At 54.7% G+C, this 17,570-nt stretch overlaps 1 protein-coding gene across 1 annotated transcript in view; it reads right to left on the reverse strand.

Moving 5' to 3' along the window:
- The window catches only part of LOC144938229 (contactin-associated protein-like 2), a 137,787-nt gene that overhangs the window by 112,571 nt on the left and 7,646 nt on the right, over positions 1 to 17,570 (reverse strand). The window lies entirely within an intron of this gene.

Consider the following 17,570-nt stretch of genomic DNA (forward strand, 5'->3'; position numbering starts at 1 on the left):
CTGACTTACACACACACACCATGCAGACATGCACACTGCCAAACGTACAGACAATGCAAGCACGCTGACACTCATATACAATTATATATAAATACACACACACATGCATGCAACCACTACTCAGCCTTATATTAAACGCAGCTTCAATTATGCGATGCAAATTACATTCTGAAAGCGTCTTATATTGCAAAAGATGATTTGCAATTATAAAATTCCCATCACACACAGGCTACACACATGTTGACGTTTTTGCCTCTCAAGCTCTGGCTGTTTCGTCTCATCCACACTCTTTAAGCACCACCACACTGCAGCTCACACTTCACTTACACTCACCCTAACCACTCACCCTCCTACTCACCCCAACCACTCACCCTAACCACTCACCCTAACCACTCACCCTCCCACTCACCCTCCCACTCACCCTAACCACTCAGCCTCCAACTGACACACCTCACGCACCCACTCACACGTTCATCTACTCACGCAGCTTCTCACCCACTCACCTACCCACTCACCCACCCAGCCACTCACCCTCCCACACCTTCTCACTCACGAACTCACCCACGCATCCATCCACTCTCTCACCCACTCACTCTCTCACCTTCTCACTCAGCCACTTACTCACTCACGCACCCACTCACTCTCTCATCTTCTCACTCACCCACTTACTCACCTTCTCACTCACTTACCCACTCACTCTCTCATCTTCTCACTCACTCACCTACCCACTCATCCTCCCACCCACTCACCCTCCCACACCGTCTCACTCACGAACCCACCCACGCATTCATCGACTCACTCACCTACTCACCCACTCACCTACTCACCCACTCACTCTCTAACCTTCTCACTCACGCACCCACTCACTCTCTGGCTTTCTCACTCACCTACCCACCCACCCACTCTCTTACCCACCCACCCTCTCACCCACCCACTCACTCGTTCACCTTCTCACTCAGCCACTCACTCTCTCACTGACCTACTCACCCACCCACTCTCTCACCCACCCACTCTCTCACCCACTCACCCTCTCACCCACCCACTCACTCGTTCACCTTCTCACTCAGCCACTCACTCTCTCACTCACCTACTCACCCACTCTCTCACCCACCCACCCTCTCACCCACCCACTCACTCGCTCACCACACTGCAGGTCTCCTCGCACTGCTCCACTCTGGAAGTTCCTCCCTCCCATCGTCGCCTCTCGCCCCACGTCCTAACAATGGCCTTACTCCATCGAAGGAACCTATTACCGCATCTCTTATCCAACACACCTTCGATCGTGCTGTTTGTTGCTGGTTGCTGGTCGCTTGGCACTTGGCCCACTGTGTCCGTCCACTGGGGGTTAACACCCTCACAAAAAAGACAAAGATCCCCCGTATAGCCTGAACAAACTGTAGGGGCAAGTGCTGTTAGCGAGCACCTATGAAGGTCGGAACGGTACACGAGGGGGTGAGTGGGCAGCACCACGCCCGACCGCCTGTCTCCCCAGTGGCGATGTTTACACACCGCACCAGGTACTCATTTGAGGCTGAGTCGACCTAGGAGAGGCCCATGACCGGTTCAGATAATCGTCACCGGTGTTGGCCGTAGCGCTAACCGTTACACAGCATCCTTAATCTTCATTTGAAGCTTTCGTGACTGCAGGAATCCATACTCTTTGGTTCTTTCGGTAAAGTCACGTAGGTATCAATTAAAATAAATCACGACGTTTCGGGCACAACACCACAAGCGGACGGACGCTTGTGTTGCGCCCGAAACGTCGTTATTTATTTTATTTTAAGCATCCTTAATTTCTCGGAGCCACACCGCGTGGCTCACGGAGGGTTTTTTTTGTTGACCAAACTTTCACCGACGGCTGAAAGTTTCTTGAATTGAGCAAGGAGCTCGGGGAGCAGAGACGACGATGACGATGATGGGGAGGAAGGAATTGCAGTGACGAGCAGTGCAAGGGAAGGAGCGGAAATGTGTTGTGGCCTGCAGTGTGGTGATTGGGTGAGTGGGTGGGTGGGCGGGTGAGTGAGTGGTTGGGTGAGTGTGTGAGTGTCTGTGTGAGTGGGTGGGTGGGCGGGTGAGTGAGTGGTTGGGTGAGTGTGTGAGTGTCTGTGTGAGTGCGTGGGTGAGTGGTTGGGTGAGTGTGTAAATGTCTGTATGAGTGGGTGGGTGGGCGGGTGAGTGAGTGGTTGGGTGAGTGTGTAAATGTCTGTGTGAGTGGGTGGGTGGGCGGGTGAGTGAGTGGTTGGGTGAGTGTGTGAGTGTCTGTGTGAGTGCGTGGGTGAGTAGTTGGGTGAGTGTGTAAATGTCTGTGTGAGTGGGTGGGTGGGCGGGTGAGTGAGTGGTTGGGTGAGTGTGTGAGTGTCTGTGTGAGTGCGTGGGTGAGTGGTTGGGTGAGTGTGTAAATGTCAGTGTGAGTGGGTGGACGGGCGGGTGAGTGAGTGGTTGGGTGAGTGTGTGAGTGTCTGTGTGAGTGTGTGGGTGAGTGGTTGGGTGAGTGTGTAAATGTCAGTGTGAGTGGGTGGACGGGCGGGTGAGTGAGTGGTTGGGTGAGTGTGTGAGTGTCTGTGTGAGTGCGTGGGTGAGTGGTTGGGTGAGTGTGTAAATGTCTGTGTGAGTGGGTGGGTGGGCGGGTGAGTGAGTGGTTGGGTGAGTGTGTAAATGTCTGTGTGAGTGGTTGGGTGGGCGGGTGAGTGAGTGATTGGGTGAGTGTGTGAGTGTCTGTGTGAGTGCGTGGGTGAGTGGATGGGTGAGTGTGTAAATGTCTGTGTGAGTGGGTGGGTGGGCGGGTGAGTGAGTGGTTGGGTGAGTGTGTGAGTGTCTGTGTGAGTGCGTGGGTGAGTAGTTGGGTGAGTGTGTAAATGTCTGTGTGAGTGGGTGGGTGGGCGGGTGAGTGAGTGGTTGGGTGAGTGTGTGAGTGTCTGTGTGAGTGCGTAGGTGAGTGGATGGGTGAGTGTGTAAATGTCTGTGTGAGTGGGTGGGTGGGCGGGTGAGTGAGTGGTTGGGTGAGTGTGTGAGTGTCTGTGTGAGTGCGTGGGTGAGTGGTTGGGCGAGTGTGTAAATGTCTGTGTGAGTGGGTGGGTGGTTTGGCAAATGTCTGTGCAAGTGGTTGTGTGGGTATCTGTGTGAGTGGATGGGTGAGTGGTGAGGTGAGTGGTCGGGTGAGTGGGTGGATATCTGTGTGAGTGGGTGGGTGGTTGGGTGAGTGGGTAAATGAATGTCTGTGCGAGTGGGTGGGTGGTTGGGTGGGTATCTATGCGTGGGTGATTTATGTGATTTCTATTGCAGTGAGAATTATTCGGAGTTCGAAGAGGCTATGGTACCGCTCTGGTACGGATCTGGCACGGCTGACTGGTTTCACTGCTAGGGCAGGCTCAGCCTCAAGCTCCCCATTGCTTCGAACATTCTCACACAACGCACACGATCCATATCATCAGCGGAGCATGACGCTAAAGCTGATAGAAAGCGGGCACATACTAATGCACACTCCTGCACGAGGACCCCCGTATAGCCTTGAACAGATCGTCGGTGGCAAGTGCTCGTAGCGAGGGAGTGGGTTGCCAGCACCACGTCCGGCTCGTTTGAGGCCGAGTCGACCTGTTCAGATAATCGTCGCTGGTGTTGGTGGCCGCGAGGGAAAATCGATCAGCGGGTTCAGAACGCAGCGCCCTAACCGCTACACGAACGTCATCACAGCGCTCGTACCAGGCTGGGTGTATTTTGAGGCCACGTGCTCGCTTAGAGGAGGAGGTCACGGCACAGACCCAGGTGCCAGGAATTGACTGACTGAGATGACCGGCAGATGCGCCAGCTGTGCTCCCTACGGTGCCAACCGCTCGTTGTTGTTGTTGTTGTCGTTGTTGTTGTTGTTGTTGAGCGTCGCTCCTCTGCTGCCCTCCGTTGTAGCTGGAGGGCAGCACAGACTGCCTACAGCTGCCCAGTAGCAGCAGCAGCAGCAACGTCCTTCACGAGCCTCCTCCTCCTTCACAGAGGCCGATGTTGACAACCGCTGGTGTTGTGCACCCTTGACCCTCATCCACACAGACAGCCCCCGGGGGGGGGGGGCGGAGGGGGAGGGGTGGCTGTGTCCGTGATGCCAATGTGGCATCTCGTTCCGCGGCACCACCATCACCATCACCACCACCATCACCACTATCACCACCACCATCACCACCACCACTATCACCACCATCACCACCATCACCACCACCATCACCACCATCACCATCACCACCACCATCACCACTACCACCATCACCACCATCACCACCATCACCACCACCACCACCACCATCACCACCATCACCACCATCACCACCACCATCACCATCACCACCACCATCACCACTACCATCATCACCACCACCACCATCACCACCATCACCACCATCAGCATCACTATCACCAGGGTCAAGTGTGAGAACGCCATCGTCCCGAATAGTCACCTCATCACTGCCTATAGTCACCTCATCCGAGTCACCTCGTCATTACTTATAGACACCTCGTCACTGCCCTGGTCGCTATAGGAAGTCTACCAGAATTAAAACATCTTCACCAACTCATTCCGGGCCCAAGCGCGTGCCCATACCCTAGAACACCTCCTCTTCCTCCTGACTGCCGTTAAAATGTGAACGAATCCAGGCCCAGAAAAGCGCATCAACGTTGACCCTTCCGACAGCGACCATCGGTTCTAGCAGGCTCGGCACATTTGCGTGTCCACACACGAAGCCGCTCCAACCGAGACCTAAAGTTGATTCACTCAACTCGGATTCGCTCTCCTCCTAACCGCGACTTTGCAGGCTATCTCCTGAAACACGTCTCCCATCCCCCATCTCTCTCTCTCTCTCCCTCCCACGAGGCGAGCCTACCAATCGATGGCTTTGACATCTTCACAACTGATCGGCTCACTCTGTCGTGGGGCGCCGCAGTTTGTGTCTCCCTCGCCTGCTACCGCAGGAGGACACGGGTTCAATCCCGGACCCTGGCGATGCCTCTGTTGTTGTTGTTGTATGTTTGTATTCTCTCTCTCTCTCGCCCCGTGGTGGTGGCGTGAATTGTTATCCGGGTTCGTTCGGTTTTGCCCTCCTCCTCCACGTTTAGAATCGACGCGCGTTTAGATTATTTGGCTGATGCTGCTGTTGCTGCTATGAATTCCCACGTGTGGCGATGATGATGATTATGATGATGATATCAGCCACTGTAACGATGACCTATCATCACGCGTGGTGAGGTTGCCTCTGAAGAAAAATTGCCGTCTGCTCAGCGGGCTTTTCACCCGATATGTTCATTCAAATAATGTTATTTGTTGTCGGGTCTGAATCGACTAACAACTGCACGCTCGCAACATCTGCATCCCAACCAAATGAATTCTAATGAACATCAACAACAATAACTATTATCATTAATATAATTATTCTTGTCAAGGTCCAGCTATCGCGTCCGTGCCGCGACCCCCCCCCCGCCCCGCACGCGAGTCCTCGACACTACACGTGGCCTCTACAGTCTCGAACGCACGCGCGCGCGTAGCCAACGGCGGCTATCATTATCGGTGGTGCACCTAGCCTGGCACGAGCGCCGCGGTGACCGTCACAGCCACTCCCGGCTGGTTGTTGGAGCAGTTGTGTTGTGGTGTAAGCGGGGAGCGGTGGTGCAGTGGGTTAGCGCGCTCACGTTCACAAAACACGGCAGTGGTGAACATCTGAACCGGTCCTTGACCTCGCCTAGGTCGTCTCGGCCTCAGACGAGTACCTGGGTGTGAGGTGTCAACATCGCCACCGGTGAGACAGAGACCCCAGCAATAACGATACAATTGAGATATATTTTTTGTTTAAAAAAACTACGAACCCCCAAAAATGCATCGGATGACATCCATGCAGTAGCGGATTTGTCTTCGGTCCTAAATTCCAAATGCAATCGTGTCTGTGCGCGCCTCCCATTCAGGCACAGTGAGTGAAGAGTGTGAACGTGAAACATCGCCCATCTCGTCAAGGAGTATAAACCACCATCACGCGAGCCTCCTCCGATCATCCTCACCGCAGCGGCAGCAGCGGCAGCAGCGGCGGCGGCTTTTGGCTGCGAGCCATCGAGCAGGAGACGGCGGCGGTCACCGCATCGCGCAACACTTTCCAGACGCGCTTCTGCGGCCGTCTGGAACGCTCTTCCTTCCGATGTTAGGAACCCACCGGTGCGCTATGGCCCTTTTGAAACCGAATACTCATTTATGCAGAACTGCTTTTTTTACAGCAGCTAGTGTGTTGTCCTTCCCCCGGCACCTCCGATTAGCGACGGTTGGCTACGTCCGGTGCGAAAGAAGTTCAACACGCGCGCGCACACCAACGCTGCTTTACTTCCGAGCCAAGCGACGCACCACCTCTGATAGAGAAACAAACAAAAAAACAACGCGCGGCGATCAAAGGCGCCTCGCAGCCACCTTGAATATCAGAGTCCCGACCCCTAATGAGTGAGCTGCTCTGCATCAGATCAAAGCCGAGTCTGAATGTTTTAAAAGACTGAACGTTGTTGTCTCTGTCGCCACAGCGGACCGCCAGAGGCGGCAGCAATCTACTCGTCCATTTGCGGAGGAGCGGGTGATGGTTTGCGGTCAAAAGAATGTACTCCCTGAAGGAAGTAATCAATTGACGTCTCTCATCCTCCCTCGACCACGACTAACACCCACGCGTCATTACTCCGCCCCCCCCCCTCCACCCCCCCCCCCCGCCCTCTATTCCACTACGTATCGCACCAGGTACTCATTTGAGGCCGAGTAGACCTAGGGGAGGCCCCGGACCGGTTCAGATAATCGAACTCGGGTCACCGTCACCGCTGCTCCACCGCTCCCACCTAACATCTACTTTCACTCTCACACGCACGCTGTGTGTGCGTTAGTTTCAGTTTTCAGTTTTATTCAATAGGCATGGCCCTGTGAGCCATGTGGCTCTTGACTCGGGTGCAACCGCAACAAAACAAAAACATGAACAAGAATCATCTTAAAGTGACTACCACGCAACAGAAAAATCCAGGAAAAAATTGCAAAGTCTACCAGAAAAAAACATTTCAACGCTGTGTGCAAAAAATCCCAGTGGGATGCAAGTCAAAGAATAACAATCATGAGAACGTATTTCACGCCGTGAGAAGGCAACCGTGGAGCGAGAGAGAGGGGGGGGTAAGACAGATATCTTACAATGCTCAACCCCCCAGCGTACCGCCTGGACCACGCGGCCTTGCTCCGATGTCTCTGAAACTCCGTGCCAACGCCTGTACACATCTCCAACGCACCACCATCTGTCAATAAGTTCCAACTCAATACCCACTGATTGGAAGTTGTCCCATATCAGTCCTTGAAAACGACCCGTTCGATTACCCGCACCCCGCCTGCCCCCCCCCCACCCCCCCACCGTCTCTCTAATCGCTTCCGTATCTTGTCTAAAACGTGAGAAAATCCTGCTTCGGAAAGATTTCATCGACGAATTTTGAGCGCCGTGGAAAAAAAACAACACTGGCGCGTCGATCTGACCGTCACAGCCGAGCGTATTGCGGGAACGCAGCCAAAGCCCTCCCGCTCATCCTCCTGCACGGGCGTTTTGGGAGACAAGTGCTTATAGCACTTAGTGATTTCGGTAAAGTCACGTAGGTTAAAAATTGAAATTAAAATTAATATAAAAAAAAATAAAAAAATACTCAAAATTGAAATTAAAATTAATATAAATAAAATAATAAAAACGTTTTTTTTTACCTACGTGACTTTACCGAAAAAACTAAGAGTATGAATCCTTGCAGTCACGAAAGCTTCAAATCTAGGCAAGTGCTTGTCGCCTTGGTACAATCGCCGCCTCGCCGAGCCAGCTGTAGACGAAGCGTGCGCGAGTGTGTGTGTATATAGAGACACCTCGACAATGAGGTCATCTTCGTGCTCAACAATCCTCGCGGATTTGGCGAAGGCATTTCGATAGCGGCGATCTGACGCATGCCGGCAGCTGGATGTGCAACGCGTTTTGATCCGTCTTGTTCGTTTGTCATTTCGGTCACCCAAGGGGGATTTGGCCTCTTGCAAATGAGACTCGGCCCGGACTGTGGAGTTCTCGCCTGGTTCAAAGCAAACCTCACACTCTCCGTGCCTGCACTTGAATTGAAAAAAAAGAAAACATTGCCTATCCGAAGTGGCTACGGCAGGGGAAATCACCTTCAGCCACACTCCTACTCGCGATGATGTCCCGCAAATGTCTCCAGCGGTACTCACTCCAACACAACAAAGACAAAGATCCCCCCGTATAGCCTTCACACTCTGTAGGGGCAAGTGCTGTTAGCGAGCACCTCTGAAAATCGGCACAGTACACGAGGGAGTGGGGTGGCCGGCACCGCGCCCGACCGCCTTTGTCTCCCGAGTGGCGATGTTCACACATAGGACCAGGTACTAATTTGATGCTGAGTCGACCTAGGGGAGGCCCAGGACCGGTTCAGATAATCGTCACTGATGTTGGCCGTGAGCGGGAATCACGCCCGTGCGCTATCCACTGCGCCACCGCTCCCACCTGACATATATTTTCACTGTCACACTCACGATCTACGCGTGTATGTTGAACTTCTTTCACATCATACGTAGCCAACCGTGCTAATCGGAGGTGCGATGATGTCCCTAAAGGCACTCACCCCAACCACACACCCCCAAAGTCACACATACACTCACAGCTCACACAATTCACACTTACACTCACAGCTCACACATTCACACTTACACTCACACACTATTACACACACACTCACAACTCACACATTCACACTTACACTCACAGCTCACACAATTCACACTTACACTCACAGCTCACACATTCACACATCCACTCACACACTATTACACTCTCGTAGTCGCGATGGTGTCTCTAAAGGCACTCCAACACACGGAGGCCAGAGACTCCGCAGAAAACCCACACAAGAGATTCACCTTTATCTGGCGGTCGGTGGCAGCGCATCAATCAGGGGCAATCCGGCGTGAAGCCTCCAAGAGATTTCATTAGCCCAGTTCTATTTTTTGCGTGCGGTGGCCGGGTGGGTCAGTGTGTTTGTGTGTGTGGGTGCGTGTGTGCATGTGTGTGTGTGCCTGGATATGTGGCCGTGTGGGTGGGTTGGTTGGGCTGCGGAGTGGTTAGGTCAGCGCGTGTGCTTGTGGCTTTGTGGATGAGTGGGTCGGTGGTTGGGTGGGTGGTTGGGTCAGTGAGCGCGTGTGTGTGTGGGTATGTGGATGAGTGGATGGGTGAGTGGATGTGTGTATTGTTGGGTGAGGGGGTGAGTGGATTAGCGAGTAGGTGAGTGGCCGGGTCAGTGAGTGTGCATCTGTGAATATGTGGATTAGTGGGTGGAAGGGCTGGATGGGTGTGTGGGTGATTGGGTGAGTCGGTGGGTGAGTGGGTGATTGAGTGAGTGAGTGAGTGGGTGGGTGATCGGGTGAGTGAGTGGCTGGGTGGGTAGATGATTGGGTGAGTGACTCAGTGGGTAGGTGGGTGATCGGGTGATCGGGTGAGTGAGTGGGTAGGTGGGTGATCGGGTGAATGAGTGAGTGGGTAGGTGGGTGATCGGGTGAATGAGTGAGTGGGTAGGTGGGTGATCGGGTGAGTGAGTGGGTGGATGATTGGGTGAGTGGGTGAGTGAGTGAGTGAATGACTGAGTGGGTAGGTGGGTGATCGGGTGAGTGAGTGAGTGAGTGGGTAGTTGGTTGATCGGGTGAGTGAGTGAGTGGGTGGTAGAATGGCTGGCCGGCTCTGACTTTGCACGGCTAAATTCCCGTCTCTGTGGCTGAATGCTGGCTGAGATGACGCAGCCCAAGGTATTCATTAGCAGCTATCTCGCTCCGGCCACGGTGGGCTGACGAGCACCTCACACCGAGCGGCGTTCCGAGAAAAGGAAAGGTGCCAAATACCTTTATGGAGGTCAGCCGGGACCATCGCCCATCTCTGAGTCATCCCAGCCGGGGTGAAGAGTCCCAGGGGGGCGGGGGAGGAGCACGGGGTGGGAGCTCTGAGAGACCCGATGGGGCTGAGGGTGGAGGAGGAGGAGGATGGGAGGTGAGGGGAGGGGATGGCAGAGCGGGGGAGGGGGCTAGCGAGGGCTTGTGGCTGACAGGTGCTGGGGACGTGTGGCTCGGCTCCAAGGGATGATGGAAATTAGTGTCGCTGCGTAAGCTGGGTTATCGAGACCAGTGGAGCGGTGAATCGCATTTTGTGTGTGTGTGTAAGGGGCAGCATTTTGCTGAGACGGTCGGAGCCACTCGTTTCGGCGCGGGCCCCTTCGGTGTAGCGGCGTTACAATTCACCCGCCACTCATCACCACCCCCCCACAACAGCCCAGCCACCCAATCACTCCCCCATCCAGTGGAGGCTCCTTTTCGCCGGCTGTGGCGTGAGCAAAGGCATTTTCAGGGCTGCACTTTTACCTTTGTGTCTATAGTGTGCGGATCCAGCACGGGTGCGGATCCAGCACGGGTGCGGATCCAGCACGGGTGCGGATCCAGCACGGGTGCGGATCCAGCACGGGTGCGGATCCAGCACGGGTGCGGATCCAGCACGGGTGCGGATCCAGCACGGGTGCGGATCCAGCACGGGTGCGGATCCAGCACGGGTGCGGATCCAGCACGGGTCCAGCACGGCAGTTGGTGTAACGGCTCTGAGTGGGGGGGGGCGAGGGGTCTCAAAATGCATCCACCGTGGAACGAAATTGGAAATCAATGAGAAGGCGGCTCCACAGTTCCACAGCAGCCGGCTCCGATTGCACCCAAAACCCGGGGCATGACGCCCCCCCCCCGCCCCCCCCTGCCCCCCCCCCCCCGCCCCCGCCCCATTTAAAAGCGAATCTCCACAACGTGAAGTGCGCTACGCACGCTAAATTAATTTTGCAACCCACGTGCAAGCGCGCACGCTGGCTTCTTTCATTGCCGCGCGCGGGCGCCGAGGAGCGGTGGCGCCGCGGTTGGCGCCGCGCCGTGACCCCGTGGAGGTGACCCCGTGAGCCGATTTGACCAACCAGGCACTGTGACAGCAGGCAGCGGTGCCGACGAGGGATTTATAATAAACCAGCCCCCCCCCCCGCCGCTCCTCCCCCCACACCAAACAAACATCCCCCGCAGAGCCTTTAACAGATCGTTGGGACAAGTGCTGTTCGCGAGTTCCTCCTATTAGCACGGTTGGCTACGTACGGTGCGAAAGAAGTTCAACGTGCGTACGTACCTATGAAGGGGGGTGGCCAGCACCACGTCCGGCCGCCTTTGTCTCCCGAATGGTGATGGTTTTTTTCATATACATCGTAACAGGCACTCGTTTGAGGCCGAGTCGACCTAGGGGAAGCCCAGTACTGGTTTAGATAATAGTCACCGGTGCTGGCCATGAGCGGACGAACCGCTACGCGACCGCTCCCCACACCACCGGCGCGGCGTAGGGGAGGCAATCATCCAGCAGTGGATTGCCACACCGGGATGCACGTGAGTGCACGTGACGCAGGGTGAAGGTGAAGCCCTGCAAGTGTCGAGCTCACGGCGCCGCTGACGGGGAAAGGGCCTCCGCTGGGCGAGCGCTTCGGAGAAGGCGATCTCACCCCGCGTTACCCCAGCACGCATTACCCCAGGACACGTTACCCCACCACGCGTTACCCCAGGACACGTTCGCCCACCACGCGGTACCCCAACACGCGTTACCCCAGCACGCGTTACCCCAGGACACGTTACCCCACCACGCGTTACCCCAACACGCGTTACCCCAACACGCGTTACCCCAACACGCGTTACCCCAACACGCGTTACCCCAACACGCGTTACCCCAACACGCGTTACCCCAACACCACGTTACCCCAACACGCGTTACCGAGAATACTCCGGACTGGAGCCGGGTGAACAATGGTGGAGGGAGGGGTGAGAGAAATAATTTAATAAACGTTCCCGTTTGGTTCAACCATCAACAACCATCAATCATCAACAACCATCAACCATCAACAACCATCAACCATCAACAACCATCAACCATCAACAACCATCAATCATCAACAACCATCAATCATCAACAACCATCAACCATCAACAACCATCAATCATCAACAACCATCAACCATCAACAACCATCAATCATCAACAACCATCAATCATCAACAACCATCAACCATCAACAACCATCAACCATCAACAACCATCAATCATCAACAACCATCAATCATCAACAACCATCAACCATCAACAACCATCAACCATCAACAACCATCAACCATCAACAACCATCAATCATCAACAACCATCAATCATCAACAACCATCAACCATCAACAACCATCAATCATCAACAACCATCAACCATCAACAACCATCAATCATCAACAACCATCAACCATCAACCATCAACAACCATCAACAACCATCAACAACCATCAACCATCAACAACCATCAACAACCATCAACAACCATCAACCCGACCGTCGACCCTGCGACTTGGAGGTCGCAAATCCCGTGCGCTGGCAATTTCATAACCCCGCCACCACCACTACCACCACCACTACCACTACCACCACTACCACTACCACCACGACCACCACTACCACCACCACTACCACCACCACTACCACTACCACCACCACCACCACTACCACCACCACTACCACTACCACCACTACCACCACCACCACTACCACCACCACCACTACCACCACTACCACCACCACTACCACCACCACCACTACCACCACCACTCCCACCACCACCACCACGACTCTGTCGACATCTCAAGAATGACTGCACACCTGCACGTTAATCTATTATCTTTGCGTCTCCATTATTTAAAATAAAATTCAATCATAGACTACGTTATTTTATTTTTTAAATCATATTCATTACCGCTCGACACAATTAACTCTGCCTACCTTGAGTTTAACAACTCTCAACCTCCATAATAACGGGGGGGGGGGGGGGTGGTTCTGGGTTTAAATAAAAACCTTATTGTGGATAATTGTGGTCGCCATAGCCTACGCGTTAAACTAACCCCACCTCTGAAAATCTCCGTTCCGCCCCCCGACACCACCACCACCACCGCCACCACCGCAAGAGAGGCCCCCTCGCTCCATCTCTGGGAGACAGGGCGGGTGGGGGGCGTGGAGAGGTGGGGGGGGGGGGCTGGGAGGTGGGTGATGAGGGTAGGTGTGTGAATAAATGCGATGTTGTGATCCCCCACTGGGCGCAGGGAATGGCAGGCGAGGAGAACTGTCGCTCGCCCGCTCGCCCGCCCGCCCGCCGCCACTGCTGCTGGTGCTAGGGATGTGATTTGCATAAATTTCCGGCCCATTGAGAGCCATTACCGCCGTTGCGAGCGTAAGAAACCAGGAGGGAGGTTTGCGGCCATCAGGCAGCCGCTAAATGACAAAAGCCCGGGGTCTGACAGAAGTTCAATTGAATGGGTTTTTTTTCCTTCGATAAAAATAAGAAAAAAAGAAATATATATATATACCTCCATATTTATTTGAGAACTTAAATATAATGAGGTGGTTGGTTGGTTCAGGGGTGGGGGGAAGGGTGGGGTGGGGGGGGAGTAGCGATGTGATGAGTCGGTGTCGCTGAGCAGTCTGGATTTGAATCCAGGTCTCTGCTGCACAACCGAAACCACACCGTGTTGTCGAACGACTGACACCATCACAGAGACCCACAGGCTCAGATTTCCCGCAACTCCAGTGAGCACGGGTGGCTACGTACGGTGCGAAAGAAGTTCAGCATACATACATAGAGACCCATATACTCACATATATACCCATATACTCATATACAGAGACCCATATACTCGAATAGAGACCCACAGACTCACAGAGACCCGCAGACTCACATAGAGACCCATAGACTCACATAGAGACCCACAAACTCACCTAGAGACCCACACACTCACATAGAGACCCATAGACTCCCATAGAGACCAACAGACCCATAGAGACCCACAGACTCACAGAGACCAGCAGACTCCCATAGAGACCCATAGACTCACATAGAGACTCACAGACTCACACATAGACCCACAAACTCACATAGAGACCCACAGACTCACATAGAGACCCACAGACTCACATAGAGACCCACAGACTCATACAGAGACCCACAGACTCACATAGAGACCCACAGACTCACATAGAAACTCACAGACTCACATAGAGACCCACAGACTCACATAGAGACCCACAGACTCACACAGAGACCCACAGACTCACAGAATCCCACAGACTCACATAGAGACCCATATACCCACATATATACCCATAGACTCACATAGAGACTCACAGACTCACATAAAGACCCACAGACTCACATAGAGACCCACAGACTCGCATAGAGACCCACAGACTCACATAGAGACCCACAGACTCACACAGAGGACCCACAGACTCCCATAGAGGCCCGATGCGTCCACTCGCACCGGGACTCGAAGACTGAGTTGCGATGAAACCGGATTCTGGAGTGGAGAGCGAGCGAGCGAGCGAGTGAGCAAGCGAGTGAGTGCACAATGAGCACTCAGCCTTCAAAAGGTCGGGCAGACGAATGTGCGTGGCTGCAATATGCGGCCCTGTGCACGGTGCAGAATGTGCAGTAGTATTTTGCTGCTCACAGCCTCCGAGCACGCAGAGGGGGTGGGGGGGGGGGTGCGTTGCTCGCGCTCGGGGTGGCTGTGCGTGGTGGACATCGCCACGAGGCAGTCACAGGCGGCCGGGCGTGCGGTGATGCTCACCAACCGGGCCCCCCTCGTGTGCCGTGCCGGCCTTCGTAGGTTGCTCGCTAACAGCGTTTGCCCCCGACACTCTGTTATGGCCATACTGGGGATGTTTGTCTTTGGTTGCGGTCTGGTGGGAGGGCACCTGCCATCTGACAGACGTTCAGGACGCTCACGACATTCCCCGCAGAATGTACGTGATGACGTTTTGTCGTAACATCGCTCACGATCGATCCACTGCTGAATGAAGGCCTCCCCAATCCATCACCCTCGCGCACCGTTCTGCGATGCAACCAACCCACCGAGCGGCTGCACGGGAGCCGATCTCATCGCTCCGTCTCCACGGTGGACGTGTCTCTGTCGGGCGCGTTCCCTCCGTTGGCCGCCACTCCGCAGTTATTCCCGCGAAGACGACGCGTCCTGGCCCGAGCCCACTTAGTTCACTTCGCGATCAAGACTGAGTAGGTTTGCCTGCGTACAGAGCCGTCCCCTGGGGTATGGCGAATCGGGGCGACCGCCTCGGGCCCCGCGCTTTGGGGGGGGGGCGTGCTTTAACGTCGGGCAGCCCACACGGTGCAATTTTCCCCGGGCCCGGCACCCCACCCACGGACGGCCAGACCTGTGTGTGCTCTCAAATCCACGGTGTCTCCCTTTCTGTCTCTCATATATATAATTATTTATCACGTACAATTCCCTATCGCATCGTCTCTCTAACCCAATTTCATTTATATATATGACCTTGTTCAATTCAAAAAACATATTTACTCTTATCCATCTCTCTCTCTCTCGATGAATCCCACGTTATTTCTCGAAGACGTGGGGGGCGATTGTGGCCATCGTTCCATTCCGCTGTCTCTCCGCGTTATTTACTCGACGACTTTGCATTTAGAGGCTCCTCTCGGTTTGCAACCGAACTGCACAAATTGCCTTTTGCGGTCGCTTAATTCGCCGCGTTCACCTCCTCCCTGTGCCGTCGTCGGAATTGACTTTATCCGTCGCGACTTTAACGGCGCTTGCTCGCCACTGGCCTCCTCGGCGTAATATCCGGGGGGGGGCTTCGAGGACCGAATGTGCTCAGCAACTGCGATAAATATAAAATATATATAAAGTTTAACAAAAAAAATATTTTAATGGGGAGAAGAATAAAAAAAAACATTTAATAAAAAAATGTTTTTACGATATGGGGAGGGGAGAATGGTGGGAGTAGCGGGCGCTATGCTCCTATCACGTTCATTATTATGCGTTCATTGCCCCGGGTCTGTGGCTGGGATTTTTTGGTCCGCTCGCGCGTGACCGACACGTTGAAATGTTAAAGTCACGGCGCGTGGTGCCGGTTGGTGTCCCGTAGAGTTAACGGCGGCCCCATCCGCCACTCGCTCGGAGATTACATTACGGCCAAGATTACATCCGCACAGTCGCTCAGCTGACAAATGTGTTGGGCCGAGCCTCACTTCCACCTTACACCAAAGACAAAGGTCGCCCGTGTAGCCTCCACAGATTGTTGGGGCAAGTGCCGTTAGCGAGCAGCGCTTTACGAGGGCCGGCACGGCACACGAGGGGGTGGGTGGCCAACACCGCGCCCGGCCCCCTTTGTCTCCCCAGTGGCGATATTCACACACCGTACTAGGCCCTCATTTGAGGCTGAGTCGGCCTAGGGGAGGCCCAGGACCGGTTCAAATAATCGTCACCGGTGTTGGTGGCCGTGAGCGGGAATCGAACTCTGGTCGCCGGGTTGGTAGCGCAGCGTAGCAGAGCGCAGCGTAGCAGAGCGCAGCGTAGCAGAGCGCAGCGTAGCAGAGCGCAGCGTAGCAGAGCGCAGCGTAGCAGAGCGCAGCGTAGCAGAGCGCAGCGTAGCAGAGCGCAGCGTAGCAGAGCGCAGCGTAGCAGAGCGCAGCGTAGCAGAGCGCAGCGTAGCAGAGCGCAGCGTAGCAGAGCGCAGCGTAGCAGAGCGCAGCGTAGCGCTAACCGTCGCACTATCGCTCCACGCCTTACACCACCACCACCACCACCCCCCCATCACCCTGCCAACCACCCACTGAACGAACGCGCCTCGATCTCGTCCAATCCCACAGGCGAGGCAGGGTTCGGAGGCCGGGTCGTTGGTGCGGCGTGACTCGGGATATTGAAGGTGACCGGCGCAGGGCAATTGGCAGAAGCGTTGCCTAAGAGAGACGTTTCAAGTCTTCAGGCCACACACACAGACACACAAGTGTTGTTATTGACGAACGTGTTGAGTGCTGTTGTTTGTTGTTAATTATGCTTGTTCGCCCCCGCCAACGCAGCAGCAGCCAATACCAAGCAACCGCCATTCGCCACCAAGTGACGGTAGCATCACCAGGGCGCCTGTGCCAGGCCAGGTGCACTTTGAGGCCACGTGAAGTGTCAAAGGCTCGCTGACAGGAGGAGGTCTCGGAACAGACCCAGGTGCCATGGGTGGGCTGACCGAGATGACTGGTAGATGCAGCAGCTGTACCCACTACTGTGCCAACTTGCTGTATTTTAGCTGCCCGGCGCTCCGCTCGTTGTTGTGAGCGTCGCTCCTCTGCCCTCTGTTGTTGTTGGAGGGCGACTGCCTCGAACTGCCCAGTAGCGTCCAACTGCAGCGGTAGCAGGAGCAGCCATCACCAACATTCTACAGTTTGCAAGCAAAAGCGATTTCAGCACCACGGACAGCAACCGGCACAGCCACCGCCACCACCACTACCACCACCACCACCGCCACCACAACAATAACGCGCTCGTCCGCGTTGACGCAGCAGTGCGGTTCACCAACAAGCACCGCGAGCATCGCTACAATTCAGGATGCAGAACGACGACTGGCACACACACACACAGCGGTTTTCAGAATCGGTTAACAGTTAGGATTCA

This window comes from Lampetra fluviatilis, chromosome 21 (genome assembly GCF_964198595.1).
Source record: "Lampetra fluviatilis chromosome 21, kcLamFluv1.1, whole genome shotgun sequence".
NCBI lineage: Eukaryota > Metazoa > Chordata > Hyperoartia > Petromyzontiformes > Petromyzontidae > Lampetra > Lampetra fluviatilis.